Genomic DNA, 16202 nt, shown 5'->3' on the forward strand with positions numbered 1-16202 from the left:
AAACATACTAGCAGCACCCTGCAGAATCTTCAACTTGACAAATAAAACATACTAGCAGCACCCTGCAGAATCTTCAACATGACAAATAAAACATACTAGCAGCACCCTGCAGAATCTTCAACATGACAAATAAAACATACTAGCAGCACCCTGCAGAATCTTCAACATGACAAATAAAACATACTAGCAGCACCCTGCAGAATCTTCAACTTGACACATAAAACATACTAGCAGCACCCTGCAGAATCTTCAACATGACACATAAAACATACTAGCAGCACCCTGCAGAATCTTCAACTTGACACATAAAACATACTAGCAGCACCCTGCAGAATCTTCAACTTGACACATAAAACATACTAGCAGCACCCTGCAGAATCTTCAACATGACAAATGAATTAACAGCGCACCATCGACTGGTGATGGACTCCGAATAATAAGGTGTCAGTTTAGATAAGGGTAAATTGCTTTGGGTTCCTGGGTAAAAGCACAATGGCACAATGATGGAACAGGACACAGGCTAAAGTTGAACCCTTTATTATTCCTCAGACACACATGGCTTTATGGTGCAGATACTGATAATGACCGGTGTTATGTCATTGATGCATTCACACCACACCAGGGACTTTCAGAGTTCATGGAATTCAGTTTGGGAAAGAGTGGCTCATGGAGAAGGGATCCAGTTGTTTGTGGAGTACTCCTTTCTTCCGAAAAGTGATAATGACTTCTGATCCCGGCATGGTCTAATGTACTTGTCCCGGCCTTAGAGTTCTTATTTGCTCAAGGCCAAGAGGGGCAGAGTCAGAGGTGGTTCAAAATAATTGTGTTGTCCAGGAACATGCCATTGGCCACTTTCTATTCCACTGTGCTTTGTATTTGAGATTTTTTTCATTATTGGAATCTTGATGACCCAGAGCAACAATGATGTCACAATGCATATGCTGTAGCCATTTGTAGGCAAATTTGGAAACTGTAGAATGACTGCGTTACCCATAAGTCTATCTGCTACCATTACACGTGATGTCATGTACATGCGTCATAAATGTCTGGGTCATAATGCTTTTGGTAAAAACATAAATTACCAAACTGTATCACCCCTCAAAACAGGTGTTGGAGGTTAAAAGGTGTCCACTCCCAAAAACTGCATATATCCCATGGCCCTGTAGCTGCCCTGTTCTCCCTAACTCTTAAACTAACCCTTTAATCCTTTCAAATAGTCCTAATGAAGCGTTCCTACCCAGTGCTCTATTGCAAAAGGCCTTATTCAGGCTGAGGAGTGAGTTTCACAGATGCTACACCATGATCCTGATAGAAATATGGGAGTTTTTTAAATGCTTTGGGGTTGAGAACAAGAGTGATAAGTGGCATATCCAGAGACCCCCAAAAACCTGAAACACAGATTATTACCTTGTTCTTTGTGTTTTCTTGACATAAAAAAGGAACCGTTTCTCAACTCATACCTTGACTTTCTAGAAGGTACTGCATGACACAGCATGACAGCGTGAATGTGATTGGTCAAGAATCCCCATGCTCTAAGTTTCCTGCTTTTCTCCATTCATCGCCAGCATCTTCCTTTTATGAATATATCTGGCGGGACTTGTTATAGGTTAAGGAAGGATCACACAAATCCATCCAGGTCAGCCGGAGGGTCGGCCAATGAATTATACAACTTGGCTAGCATTCCATAACTACAGGTGGCAGTAAGCCACCAACCTTTTCAGGTCATTTTTATACAATTTGAAAAATTTCTACTTTATTCAATGGCACTGCGCATTCTGTCACAGAAGTGGCCATTGCAAAGGTAGGATATGAGCTCTTTAGGAAATAGGTGTTATAGTATTAGACCAATTCAATAGCAGTCGATCTGAATGCACTACCTTTCCCTGTGTCCTTTCTCTATGCTTCGTCATTGATCTGTCAGGAGACTTGGCAGGTGGAGGTAATATGGTTTATCTTAATCCTTATCCTTTAGGCCAGGGTTTCCCTAACTCGGTTCTGCCCCCCCCGGTGCACATTTAGTTTCTTGCCCAAGCACTACACAGCTGATTTAAATAACTCATCGTGAAGCTTTGTTATTTGAATCAGCCAGGGCAAAACATGCACACAGGGTGGGCCCCAGGACTCAGTTTGAGAAACCCTGCTTTAGGCTTTCAATGGAAACTGTTGGATGTTGAAAGAGTGTTTCATAAAAAAAGAGTGATGTCTGTTTGCTGACTATTTCAAACAGTCAATGAAGAGCAATAAAAGGAGCATCCAACTTCAGTCAGACATCATTTTACTTCCATGTCCAACAATTGTTATTTTTTGGTCTACATAATTTGTGTTCATTTTAGAAGACATATAAAACATAGATGTGTGTAGATGTATGTAGATGTGTATATATATATATATATATATATATATATATATGAGAGAGAGAGAGAGAGAGATGAATGTACTTCGGTGCGAAAAGTGCAAATCCATCCCAAAACAACAGCAAAGGACCTTGTGAAGATGCTGGAGGAAACAGGTACAGAAGTATCTATATCCACACTAAAACGAGTCCTATATCGACATAACCTGAAAGGCTGCTCAGCGAAGGTAGAAGTCACCGCTCCAAAACCGCCATAAAATAGCCAGACTACGCTTTACAACTGCACATACAGTAAGCACCATAATTCATTGGACAGTGACCATTATTTTCTTATTTTGGGTCTGTACTCTAGCACTTTGAGTTTAAAAGGATACAATGACAATGGGGGTGAAGTGCAGACTGTCAGCTTTAATTTGAGGGTATTTTCATACATATCAGATGAACCGTTTACAAATTATAGAAGCTTTTGTACATAGTCCCCCCCATTTTTGGGCAACTAAAAACATTGGACAGTTTAACATACTGTAGAATAAAGTAATCATTAATCGACATGCATCGACATCACCAGAAGCTGGGTATCTTCCCTGGTAATGCTCTGCCAGGCCTGTACTGCAGCCATCTTAAGTTCCTGCTTGTTTCAGGGACTTATTGCCTTCAGTCCCCTCTTCATGATGTAAAATGCATGTTCAATTGGATTCAGATTCGATGATTGACTCGGCCAGTCAAGGTTTTTCCACTTTATGGCCATCAAAAACCCCTTCGTTGCTCTAACAGTTTGTTGCATGATGAAGTTTGGAGGAATTTGGTTTTATCTGAGCAGATAAAATATTTCTGTAGAATGAATTGTTCTACTTCTGTCAGCAGTTACATCATCGATGAAGACAAGAGAGCCTGTTCCACTGGCAGCCATAACACCCCCTCCACCATGTTTTACAGATGAGGTGGTATACTATGGATCATGGGCATGTCTTTTTAATTTTTTTGCAGTGCCCTAGACCACTGAGACAGAGCCTGGGCGCAAACCCAGAGTCTCTGGTGGCACAGCTAGCACTGCAATGTAGTGCCCTAGACCACTGAGACAGAGCCTGGGCGCAAACCCAGAGTCTCTGGTGGCACAGCTAGCACTGCAATGTAGTGCCCTAGACCACTGAGACAGAGCCTGAGACAGAGCCTGGGCGCAAACCCAGAGTCTCTGTCTCTGGTGGCACAGCTAGCACTGCAATGTAGTGCCCTAGACCACTGAGACAGAGCCTGGGCGCAAACCCAGAGTCTCTGGTGGCACAGCTAGCACTGCAATGTAGTGCCCTAGACCACTGAGACAGAGCCTGGGCACAAACCCAGAGTCTCTGGTGGCACAGCTAGCACTGCAATGTAGTGCCCTAGACCACTGAGACAGAGCCTGGGCACAAACCCAGAGTCTCTGGTGGCACAGCTTGCACTGCAATGTAGTGCCCTAGACCACTGCGCCACCTGGGAGGCCCGGCATGACTTTTAATTCTCCACACTTTCCTCTTTCCATCACTCTGGTAATTGTTCATCTTTGTTTCATCTGTCCACAATACTTTTTTCCAGAACTCTTGGGGAGATTTTAGGTGCTTTTTAGCACCTAAAAGTGACCCCAAACTTTTGAACGGTAGTGTATGTATATATAGACTTGGAATTGAGCTCAGTTGCATCCTGTCTCCATTGATCATCCTTGAGATGTTTCTACAACTTGATTGGAGTCCACCTGTGGTAAATCAAATTGATTGGACATGATTTAGAAAGGCACACACCTGTTTATATAAGGTCCCACAGTTGACAGTACATGTCAGAGCAAAAACAATTCCATGAGGTCGAAGGAATTGTCCGTAGAGCTCAGAGACAAGATTGTGTCGAGGCACAGATCTGGGGAAGGGTACCAAAACATTTCTGTAGCATTGAAGGTCCCCAAGAACATAGTGGCCTCCATCATTCTTAAATGGAAGGGGTTTGGAACCACCAAGACTCTTCCTAGATCTGGCTGCCCAGCCAAACTGCGCAATCGGGAAAGAAGGGCCTTGGTCAGGGAGGTGACCAAGTACCCGATGGTCACTCTGACAGAGCTCCAGAGTTCCTCTGTGGAGATGGGAGAACCTTCCAGAAGGACAACCATCTCTACAGCACTCCACCAATCAGGCCTTTATCGTAGAGTGGCCAGATGGAAGCCACTCCTCAGTAAAAGGCACATGACAGCCCGCTTGGAGTTGCCAACGGGTACCTAAAGGACTCTGTGACCATGAGAAACAAGATTCTCTGGTCTGAAGAAACCAAGATTGAACTCTTTGGCCTGAATGCCATGCGACACGTCTGGAGGAAACCTGGCACCATCCCTACGGGGAAGCATGGTGGTGGCATCTGAACGGCCAGACGGATGAAGGAGTCATGCGAAGCCCCAGATGACACAGTGTCGATGCTGCTTATTGAAGTTAAGCTTCCACTGAGTGATGAGGACTGGGAGTGGTCGCTGTCATATGCAGGAAGTTCCCTGGTCACCAGTTTCAGTTGTATTTTCAGAAGTTCATTGGCTCCTTCTGATTCCCACATGTGAAACTCATCAAGGTAAGAAACCTTCCAGTTTGTAGGGGTGAGTGTCTCCGATGAGACACTCACCCCTACATGGAAACACAAACAAAAAGCTGGATATTTTAATTTATTTTTGGCATTATAAGCAAAGGATATTCTCATGTATGACATGGTTTGTTTCATTTTCAGATATCAACTGAAAAAAAGTATTGACAAATATTAAGGCTACAACAGCACATGCAAAACTTAAAACACATGTGGTATAGGTAACGTCAAACACAGCCAACAGTTATCTGGGACTAATTTTTCACACTTTGCATCTTAGATATCCTCTCCATTGTATTAGTAGAGTTATGGACTATTCTTTTTTTTTGAGAGTTCTGTAGCCTACTCAAAGATTCCATTCCTGATTGTGATGGTCATCGTAGCCTAATATAATTCTGACGGCCCCCTATCATACCGATTTCTTATTCTATCCATGAGTTTGACTGCTCAGTATTGCGACATAGGCCCAGCCTGGGTACCAGTCTGTTTCACTAACGTTCCACTCCTTGTACTCAGTGTCATTGCTAATGACACATGCTAATGGTATATGACATGGAGTAAGGATTCAATGTTAGCTAAACATAGCATACTGGTACCAAGGCTAACATGCCTACATACCAAGCAAAATTGAAATGAAAAATCAAAAGGGCACTACAAGAATAACATGCAAAAAAAACGAGCATACTTTTCAATAAAAGTGCTTTAGGCCCGCAGTGATACCATACATAAAATTTAAAAAATCATAAAATAAAACATATTTTGGATTCCACATATGTTCCACATTTATATTTGATATCTTTAACTTGTTGCTAGATCTTGCAATGAAATAAGTCTTGGAAATGATGGGAAGAAATGCTCAGCGTCTTTCTTCTGCCCCCTCTCCTCTGTGCAACAGGCTGCTCCCCATTCCAGATGTTCAAGTTTCCTCTGCTTGGGAACCACGATCCTCTTCGCTCTCTGTACTTAAATCTGATTGGACAATAGTAGTGTGTCGTCATCCACTCACACCAGGTCGTGGTGTATGCATAGGCTACGGTTATGTTCATATCGTCGGACTGTACATTTACTTACATCATTTTCTGCTATCGTTCACCCTTTACCAGTTTTGCACTATTGAAGAAAAGCCATCATGAAGAAAGTGATTTTAGTGACTGGTGCGAACAGGTACGTACATTATTTCTAAATAGGCTGACCGTCACTGTCAGGTTATGAATATTACGACCCCTACGATAAGTTCATTATTAGCGATACACTGTTGCAAATCACTGCATATCAACGAATTAATATGTGTTGAGAAAAGTCTAGAAAAGTCTAAATTTTTTCAAAAGAACGTGTGTCTACTTCATATGTTGTAATAGATGACGTTGTAATGACAGCGAGTTGCTGTGAGGGGCAACTGGCAAACTTCTTTCACCTGACTGTTTCACATGGAGTGAAACTATAGCAATACACTGGCACGTTTACACTGTAAATCACAAGCCCTCACATACTCCTGTTATTACACAGTCAGTGGACAATCAGTGTATCACCGTCAGTTTATGGATTAGACTGAATGACGACAACGACAAGCGTTATATATATATATATATTTATATATATTATATATATATAAATATATATATTCATATTATATATTTATATTTATATATATATATATATGGTTTACCGTCATTCAGTCTAATCCATAAACTTACGGTGATACACTGATTGTCTACTGACTGTGTAATAACAGTTAACCTATAGAATTGAAATAAGAATTTATGTAGCAGTGTGAGTATGAGAATGTGAGTGTGTGTGTCTGTGTGTGTATGCATGTGTGCAGTGTGTACATAAGTGTTTTTGTGTGTGTGTGTGTGTGTGTGTGTGTGTGTGTGCCCATTGGAGAGTAGAAGTCCATATCCTTCTCCTATGTCATTTCCGATGTCCTCTCCTATGTGATCTCCATCTCCACAGTGGTATCGGGCCTGGCCCTGTGTGAGCGGCTGCTCTGTGAGTGTGCTGGGCTGCAGCTATGTCTGGCCTGCAGGAACATGCAGAGGGCTGATGCTGCCCGCTCAGCCCTACTGACCTCTCACCCCGACGCCCACATAGATCTGCTGCACCTGGACATTGGCTCTGTCCGCTCGGAGCTCTGCGCCGCCCACGAGGTCAAGTCTAGGTATAGACCATCAGACCATCAGACCATTGACCTGTTAACCCCTCACAGACATACACACACAGTACACACACACACCTGGTTGTGGGCTCTGTCCGCTCGGTGCTCTGCGCCGCCCACGAGGTCAAGTCTAGGTATAGACCATCAGACCATTGACCTGTTAACCCCTCACAGACATACACACACAGTACACACACACACCTGGTTGTGGGCTCTGTCTGCTTGGTGCTCTGCACCGCCACACATTGGAAGTAATAGTGATCACACACACATACTTATAGACACACACACAACCTTACGCCTCTATCACTCCGACAGCGTCATTGCGCAAAATGGTACGCAGCATCATCTTGATGTGTGCAACAAAAGTTCAACATTCACCTTCTGCTACCATTTCTGTCAAACCGTCTACACATACAGTTTGATCACATACATTCGATAAATCCAACATACTGTATGAACCACACAGAACACACTGCAACTGCCTCTGCAACGCAATGCAATGCATATGTACTTGAATGTACTTCTGGTGTACCAAAATGCAGTGATCGAGGCATTATACACACTCTACATCCTGTTCGATGTGACATCAATAAATACTTTTACTAATATTCATTCCACAGGTACACCAAACTGGACTACCTATACCTTAAAGCCGGGATCATGCCCAATCCACAGATTGACATCAAAGCTTTTTTTCAAGGGCCTATTTTCTAGGTAATGTGTTCAAATTAACCTTCAAGCCATCTCTCAACTTAACCTTCAAGCCATCTCTGAACTTAACCTTCAAGCCATCTCTCAACTTAACCTTCAAGCCATCTCTCAACTTAACCTTCAAGCCATCTCTAAAATTAACCTTCAAGCCATCTCTCAACTTAACCTTCAAGCCATCTCTCAACTTAACCTTCAAGCCATCTCTCAACTTAACCTTCAAGCCATCTCTCAACTTAACCTTCAAGCCATCTCTCAACTTAAACACACACACCATTTAATTTCTAAACTACTGCAAAACTACACTCCTCAAGTACAAATCAGTTTCCATTTAACCTGTAAAATGACCCCAACAAAACAACGTTTGAACCCTTCTTCAGACACTATGTCCATTAAGTGCTCTGATCAGTGGTGTAAAGTACTAAAGTAGTACTTTAAGTTATTTTTACATAAGTTTTTTGGGGGGGTGTACTGTAATTTACCTTACTATTTATATTTCTGACAAATTTGTACTTTTACTTCACTACATTCCTAAAGAAAATAATATACTTTTTAATCCATGCATTTTACCTGACACTCAAAAGTATTTGTTCCATTTTCAATGCTTAGCAGGACAGGAAAATGGTCCAATTCACGCATTATCAAGAGAACATACCTGGTCATCCCTACTGCCTCTGATCTGGTGGACTCACTAAGCAGAGAACATACCTGGTCATCCCTACTGCCTCTGATCTGGTGGACTCACTAAGCAGAGAACATACCTGGTCATCCCTACTGCCTCTGATCTGGCGGACTCACTAAGCAGAGAACATACCTGGTCATCCCTACTGCCTCTGATCTGGCGGACTCACTAAGCAGAGAACATACCTGGTCATCCCTACTGCCTCTGATCTGGTGGACTCACTAAGCAGAGAACATACCTGGTCATCCCTACTGCCTCTGATCTGGCGGACTCACTAAGCAGAGAACATACCTGGTCATCCCTACTGCCTCTGATCTGGCTGACTCACTAAGCAGAGAACATACCTGGTCATCCCTACTGCCTCTGATCTGGCGGACTCACTAAGCAGAGAACATACCTGGTCATCCCTACTGCCTCTGATCTGGCGGACTCACTAAGCAGAGAACATACCTGGTCATCCCTACTGCCTCTGATCTGGTGGACTCACTAAGCAGAGAACATACCTGGTCATCCCTACTGCCTCTGATCTGGCTGACTCACTAAGCAGAGAACATACCTGGTCATCCCTACTGCCTCTGATCTGGCTGACTCACTAAGCAGAGAACATACCTGGTCATCCCTACTGCCTCTGATCTGGCGGACTTACTAAACACAAATGTATCTTTTGTAAATAATGTCTGAGTGTTGGAGTGTGCCCCTGGCTATCCATACATTTTTAAAACAAGAAAATGATGCCTTCTGCTTTGCTTAATATCAGGAATTTGAAATGATTTATGCTTGTACTTTCACTTTTGATACTTAAATATATTTAGAACCAAGTACTTTTAGACTTTTACTCAAGTAGTATTTTACTGGGTGACTTTTACTTGAGTAACTTTCTATTTAGGTATCGATACTTTTAATCAAGTATGATAATTGGTTATTTTTCCACCACTGGATATGATGTGATGTCATCTTTGTGCTGCAGCAATGCTGTCAACATGTTTGCCACAGCAGAGGGCCTCCTGACCCAGGAGGACCTCGTCAACAAAGACTGACTACAGGAAGTGTTTGCCACAAACCTCTTTGGTCATTTCATGCTGGTGAGTCACGTCTTATCTGATCTTATCGTAACATTTCTCAACAGAGAGAGGTTTGTCTCAAATGGAAACAGAGCCTGGAAATTCAAACATAAGGGCCAGGAGTTTTTCCTTACCCACGTAACCTGACCAGGACTCCAGGTACAGCTAGGGTATATGGCCTGGAATTTCCCCCTATCTCCAGGTACAACTAGGTTATAGGGCCTTGAGTTTTCCCTTATCTCCAGGTACAGCTAGGGTATAGGGCTTTGAGTTTTCCCTTATCTCCAGGTACAACTAGGGTATAGGGCCTTGAGTTTTCCCTTATCTCCAGGTACAACTAGGGTATAGGGCCTTGAGTTTTCCCTTATCTCCAGGTACAACTAGGGTATAGGGCCTTGAGTTTTCCCTTATCTCCAGGTACAACTAGGGTATAGGGCCTTGAGTTTTCCCTTATCTCCAGGTACAACTAGGGTATAGGGCCTTGAGTTTTCCCTTATCTCCAGGTACAACTAGGGTATAGGGCCTTGAGTTTTTCCTGGTTAGGTCATGTCTCATGGTCACATAGCTAAGAAAGCCAAAAGCACCGAGATATTGGAAACTTTGAGAAACCCAGCTGCTGTTCACAGCCAAAGGTAAATTGATACCCAGCTCACTGTAACAGGTAGTAACGTTACAGTGATCTGGAGACTCACAACATTAACTATTAAACGTCTTTGTTTCCATCTTGTCCATTTTGTTTCCATTCCGCACTGTCCCGAAGCCACTCCTGCGTTATCTTGGCTGCGTGCTTAGGACCATTGTCCTGTTGGAAGGTCAACCTTCGCTCCAGTCTGAGGTCCTGAACGCTCTGGAGCAGGTTTTCATCAAGGATCTCTCTGTACTTTGCTCCATTCATCTTTCCATTGATCGTGACTAGTCTCCCAGTCCCTGCCACTGAAAAACATCCCAATAGCATGTTGCCACCACCATGCTTCCTCGTAGGGATGGTGCCAGGTTTCCTCAAGGCGTGACGCTTGGCATTCAGGCAAAAGAGTTTCATCAGACCAGAGAATCTTGTTTCTCATGGTCTGAGTCCTTTAGGTACCTTTTGGCAAACTCCAAGTGGGCTGTCATGTGCCTTTTATTGAGGAGTGGCTTCCATCTGGCCACTCTACCATAAAGGCCTGATTGGTGGAGTGCTGCAGAGATGGTTATCCTTTTGGAAGGTTCTCCCATCTCCACAGAGGAACTCTGGTGCTCTGTCAGAGTGACCATCGGGTTCTTGGTTACCTCCCTGACCAAGGCCCTTCTCCCCAGATTGCGACCAGGTCTAGGAAGAGTCTTGGTGGTTCCAAACTTCTTCCATTTAAAAATGATGGACACCACCATGTTCTTGGGGACCTTCAATGCTACATAAATGTTTTGTTACCCTTTCCCAGATCTGTGCCTCGACACAATCCACAGTTGACATGCACTGTCAACTGTGGGACCTTATATAGACAGGTGTGTGCCTTTCCAAATCATAGACTCCAATCAAGTTGTAGAAACATCTCAAGGATGATCAATGGAAACAGGAGGCACCTGAGCTCAATTACGAGTCTCATAGCAAAGGGTCTGAATACTTACGTAAATAAGGTATTTATATATTCTTTTATATACATTTGCAAACATTTCTTAAAACCTGCTTTTGCTTTGTCATTATGGGGTACTGTGTGTAGATTGATGAGGGAAAACTTATATTTAATCAATTTTAGAATAATGCTTTAAAGCAGGGGTGGTCAACACCAGTCCTCGAGGGCCTGATTGGTATCACAGTTTTGCCCCTAGACCCAACTAACACACCAATAATCACCTAATCATGATCTTCAGTTTGGAAATCAGTTTGATCAATCAGCTGTGTTTGCTAGGGATAGAGAACAAGTGTGACACCACTTTATTTAACCAGGTAGGCCAGTTGAGAACAAGTTCTCATTTAAAACTGCGACATGGCCAAGATAAAGCAAAGCAGTGTGACAAAAACAACAACACAGAGTTACACATTAACAAACGTACAGTCAATAACACAATAAAGGAATGTATGTACAGTGTGTGCTAATGTAGAAGTGTAGGGGGGTAGGCAATAAATTGGCCATAGAGGCGAAATATTTACAATTTAGCATTAATACTGGAGTGATAGATGTGCAGATGATGATGTGCAAGTAGAGCTACTGGGGTGCAAAAGAGCAAGAGGGTAAGTAGTAATATGGGGATGAGGTAGTTGGGTGTGCTATTTCCAAATTGGCTCTGTACAGGTACAGTGATCAGTAAGCTGCTCTGACAGCTGATGCTTAAAGTTAGAGAGGGAGATATAAGATTCCAGCTTCAGGTCTAGAGTGTCTCCCCCTTTGAAGAGGGGGATGACCGTGGCAGCTTTGCAATCTTTGTGGATCTCAGGCGATATGAAAGAGAGGTTGAACAGACTAGTAATAGGGGTTGCAACAATTTCGGCGGATCATTTCAGAAAGAGAGGGTCCAGATTTTCTAGAACAGCTGATTTGTAGGGATTCAGATTTTTCAGTTTTTTCAGAGCATCAGCTGTTTGGATTTGGGTGAAGGAGAAGCGGGGGGGGTTGGGCAAGTTGCTGCAGGGGGTGCTGAGATGTTGGCCAGGGTAGGGGTAGCCAGGTGGAAAGCATGGCCAGCCGTGTAAAAATGCTTATTGAAATGATCGATTATCGTAGGTTTATCGGTCGTGACAGTGTTTCCTATCCTCAGTGCAATGGGAAGCTGGTCAAGGGCAGTCAGGTCTGGGGTGAACCAAGGGCTATATCTGTTCTTAGTTCTACATTTTTTTAATGGGGCATGCTTATTTAAGATGGAGAGGGAAGCACTTTTGAAGAGCAACCAAGCATCCTCCACTGACGGGATGAGGTCAATATCCTTCCAGGATATCCGGGCCAGGTCGATTAGAAAGGCTTGCTCGCTGAAGTGTTTTAGGGAGCGTTTGACAGTGATGAGGGGTGGTCGTATGACCGAGGACCCAGTACGGGATACAGGCAATGAGGCAGTGATCGCTGAGATTCTGGTTGAAGACAGCAGAGGTGTATTTAGAGGGCAGGTGTTACGGCTTTCTTCCGTCGAAGGAGAGTCGGACCAAAATGCAGCGTGGTTAAATCGAGACATCTTTAATAACGATGAAAACGAACAATACAAAAACAACAAATGGAATGCGAAAACCTATACAGCCTGTCTGGTGACAAATAACACAGAGACAGGAACAATCACCCACAAACACACAGTGAAACCCAGGCTACCTAAATATGGTTCCCAATCAGAGACAACGAGAATCACCTGACTCTGATTGAGAACCGCCTCAGGCAGCCATAGACTATGCTAGACACCCCTACTAGCCACAATACCAAAACCTACGAAAAAACCCCCATACATAAACACAACACAAAATAAACCCATGTCACACCCTGGCCTGACAAATAATTATAGAAAACACAAAATACTAAGACCAGGGCGTGACAGAACCCCCCCCAAGGTGCGGACTCCCGGCCGCACACTTAAACCCATAGGGGAGGGTCCGGGTGGGCGTCTATCCACGGTGGCGGCTCCGGCTCGTGACGTGGACCCCACTCCAACCAAGTCTTAGTCCCCCTGTAACGCGTCCTTTGATTGGTGACCCTCGCCGCCGTCCTTGGCCTAATAACCCTCACCAAGGACCCCACTGGACTGAGGGGCAGCTCGGGACTGAGGGGCAGCTCGGGACTGAGGGGTAGCTCGGGACTGAGGGGAAGCTCGGGACTGAGGGGAAGCTCGGGACTGAGGGGAAGCTCGGGACTGAGGAGAAGCTCGGGACTGAGGAGAAGCTCGGGACTGAGGAGAAGCTCGGGACTGAGGGGTAGCTCGGGACTGAGGGGAAGCTCGGGACTGAGGGGCAGCTCGGGACTGAGGGGCAGCTCGGGACTGAGGGGAAGCCCGGCACTGAGAGGAAGCTCAGCACTGAGAGGAAGCTCAGGCAGGTAGTTTGCTCCGGCAGATCCTGGCTGGCTGGCGGATCTGGAAGAGTCTGGTTGACTGGCAGATCTGGAAGAGTCTGGTTGACTGGCAGATCTGGAAGAGTCTGGTTGACTGGCAGATCTGGAAGAGTCTGGCTGACTGGCAGATCTGGAAGAGTCTGGCTGACTGGCAGATCTGGAAGAGTCTGGCTGACTGGCAGATCTGGAAGAGTCTGGCTGACTGGCGGATCTAGCTGCTCCATGCAGACTGGCAGCTCTGGCTGCTCCATGCAGACTGGCAGCTCTGGCTGCTCTATGCAGACTGACAGCTTTGGCTGCTCTATGCAGACTGGCATCTCTGGCTGCTCTATGCAGACTGGCAGCTCTGGCTGCTCTATGCAGACTGGCAGCTCTATGCAGACTGGCAGCTCTGGCTGCTCCATGCAACCTGGCAGCTCTATGCAGACTGGCAGCTCTGGCTGCTCTATGCAGACTGGCAGCTCTATGCAGACTGGGAGCTCTGGCTGCTCCATGCAACCTGGCAGCTCTGGCTGCTCCATGCAGTCTGACAGCTCTGGCTGCTCCATGCAGTCTGACAGCTCAGGCTGCTCCATGCAGACTGGCAGCTCAGGCTGCTCCATGCAGACTGGCAGCTCTGGCTGCGCTGAACAGGCAGGAGACTCCAGCAGCGCTGTAGAGGAGGAAGGCTCTGGCAGCGCTGAACAGGCGGGAGACTCCGGCAGCGCTGTAGAGGAGGAAGGCTCTGGTTGCGCTGAACAGGCGGGAGGCTCTGGCAGCGCTGGAGAGGAGGAAGGCTCTGGCAGCGCTAAACAGGCGGGGGACTCCGACAGCGCTGGAGAGGAGGAAGGCTCTGGCTGCGCTGAACAGGCGGGAGACTCCGACAGCGCTGTAGAGGAGGAAGGCTCTGGCTGCGCTGAACAGGCGGGAGACTCCGACAGCGCAGGAGAGGAGGAAAGCTCTGGCTGCGCTGAACAGGCGAGGTGCACTGAAAGCCTGGTGTGTGGTGCTGGCACTGGGTAGAGGACATGTACAGGAAGCCTGGTGCGGGGAGCTGCTACCGGAGGACTGGTATGTGAAGGTGGCACAGGATGGACCGGACCATGAAGGTGTACTGGAGAGCCTGAGAGCAGGACTGGCACAGGACCTGCAAGGCTAGGTAGGTACACAAGAGGCCTAGTGCGTGAGGCTGGCACACTCTTCACCAGCCGACTAACATGCACCTCAGGACGAGTATGGAGCGCTGACCCAGGTGCCATCAAATCCCCGACTCGCTCCGTCGGACGAATATCGTACCTAAAGCACCATACTAGCAACTCCCTCATTACTCTCTCCTCCAATTTCCCCATTAACTCCTTCACAGTCTCTGCTTCGCTCACCTCTAACACCGGCTCTGGTTCTGGTCTCCTCCTTGGCTCCTCACTATAAACAGGGAGGGTTGGCTCAGGTCTGACTACTGACTCTGCCACTCTCTCCCTGAGCCCCCCCCAATACATTTTTGGGGCTGACTCGCTGTCTTCCGTCCGCGCCGCCATGCCTGCTTCGCCAACTCCATTCTCCGATAACCTGCTTCGCACTGCTCCAGCGAATCCCAGGCGGGCTCCGGCACTTTCTCTGGGTCGACAGCCCACCTGTCTATTTCCTCCCAAGTAGTGTAGTCCCGATATTGTTGCTCCTGCTGCCGCTGTTGCTTCTCCTCATACCAGCGCCTCTCAGCTCTCGCCGCCTCCAGTTCTTCTTTGGGGCGGCGATATTCTCCAGGCTGATCCCAGGGTCCTTCTCCGAACAATTCATCCTCCCATGTCCATTCCTCCCTTTGTTGCTTCTGCTGTCGCTGCCTGTCACCACACTGCTTGGTCCAGTTGCGGTGGGTGATTCTGTTACGGCTTTCTTCCGTCGAAGGAGAGTCGGACCAAAATGCAGCGTGGTTAAATCGAGACATCTTTAATAACGATGAAAACTAACAATACAAAAACAACAAACGGAATGCGAAAACCTATACAGCCTGTCTGGTGACAAATAACACAGAGACAGGAACAATCACCCACAAACACACAATGAAACCCAGGCTACCTAAATATGGTTCCCAATCAGAGACAACGAGAATCACCTGACTCTGATTGAGAACCGCCTCAGGCAGCCATAGACTATGCTAGACACCCCTACTAGCCACAATCCCAAAACCTACGAAAAAAAACCCATACATAAACACAACACAAAATAAACCCATGTCACACCCTGGCCTGACAAATAATTATAGAAAACACAAAATACTAAGACCAGGGCGTGACAGCAGGTTAGTCAGGATGATATCTAATCAATCAGGCCCTCGGGGACTGGAGTTGCCCACCCCTGCTTTAAATTAACAAAATGTGGAAAATGTCCAAGGGTCAGAATACTTTCCGAATGCACTTTACATGTAAACGAGGCTGAAAAGTGACTGATAGCAGGAATATATAAATAGAAGCTGTTTAGGAGTCTTTTGGTCTGAGCCTTGATGCACCAGTACAGACAGCGCTGGGTATTCAGACGGCGCTGGGTATTCAGACGGCGCTGGGCATTCAGACGGCGCTGGGCATTCAGACGGTGATGGGTATTAAGACGGCGCTGGGTATTCAGACGGCGCTGGGCATTCAGACGGCGCTGGGCATTCAGAAGGCGTTGGGCATTC

At 45.9% G+C, this 16202-nt stretch overlaps 1 pseudogene; it reads left to right on the forward strand.

The window, feature by feature from the left end:
• The first annotated feature begins 6071 nt into the window (after positions 1–6071).
• LOC112227175 lies at positions 6072–9754 on the forward strand (annotated as a pseudogene).
• The last annotated feature ends 6448 nt before the right edge of the window (positions 9755–16202 follow it).

The sequence above is a fragment of the Oncorhynchus tshawytscha genome, linkage group LG28, assembly GCF_018296145.1.
Source record: "Oncorhynchus tshawytscha isolate Ot180627B linkage group LG28, Otsh_v2.0, whole genome shotgun sequence".
Classification (NCBI taxonomy): domain Eukaryota; kingdom Metazoa; phylum Chordata; class Actinopteri; order Salmoniformes; family Salmonidae; genus Oncorhynchus; species Oncorhynchus tshawytscha.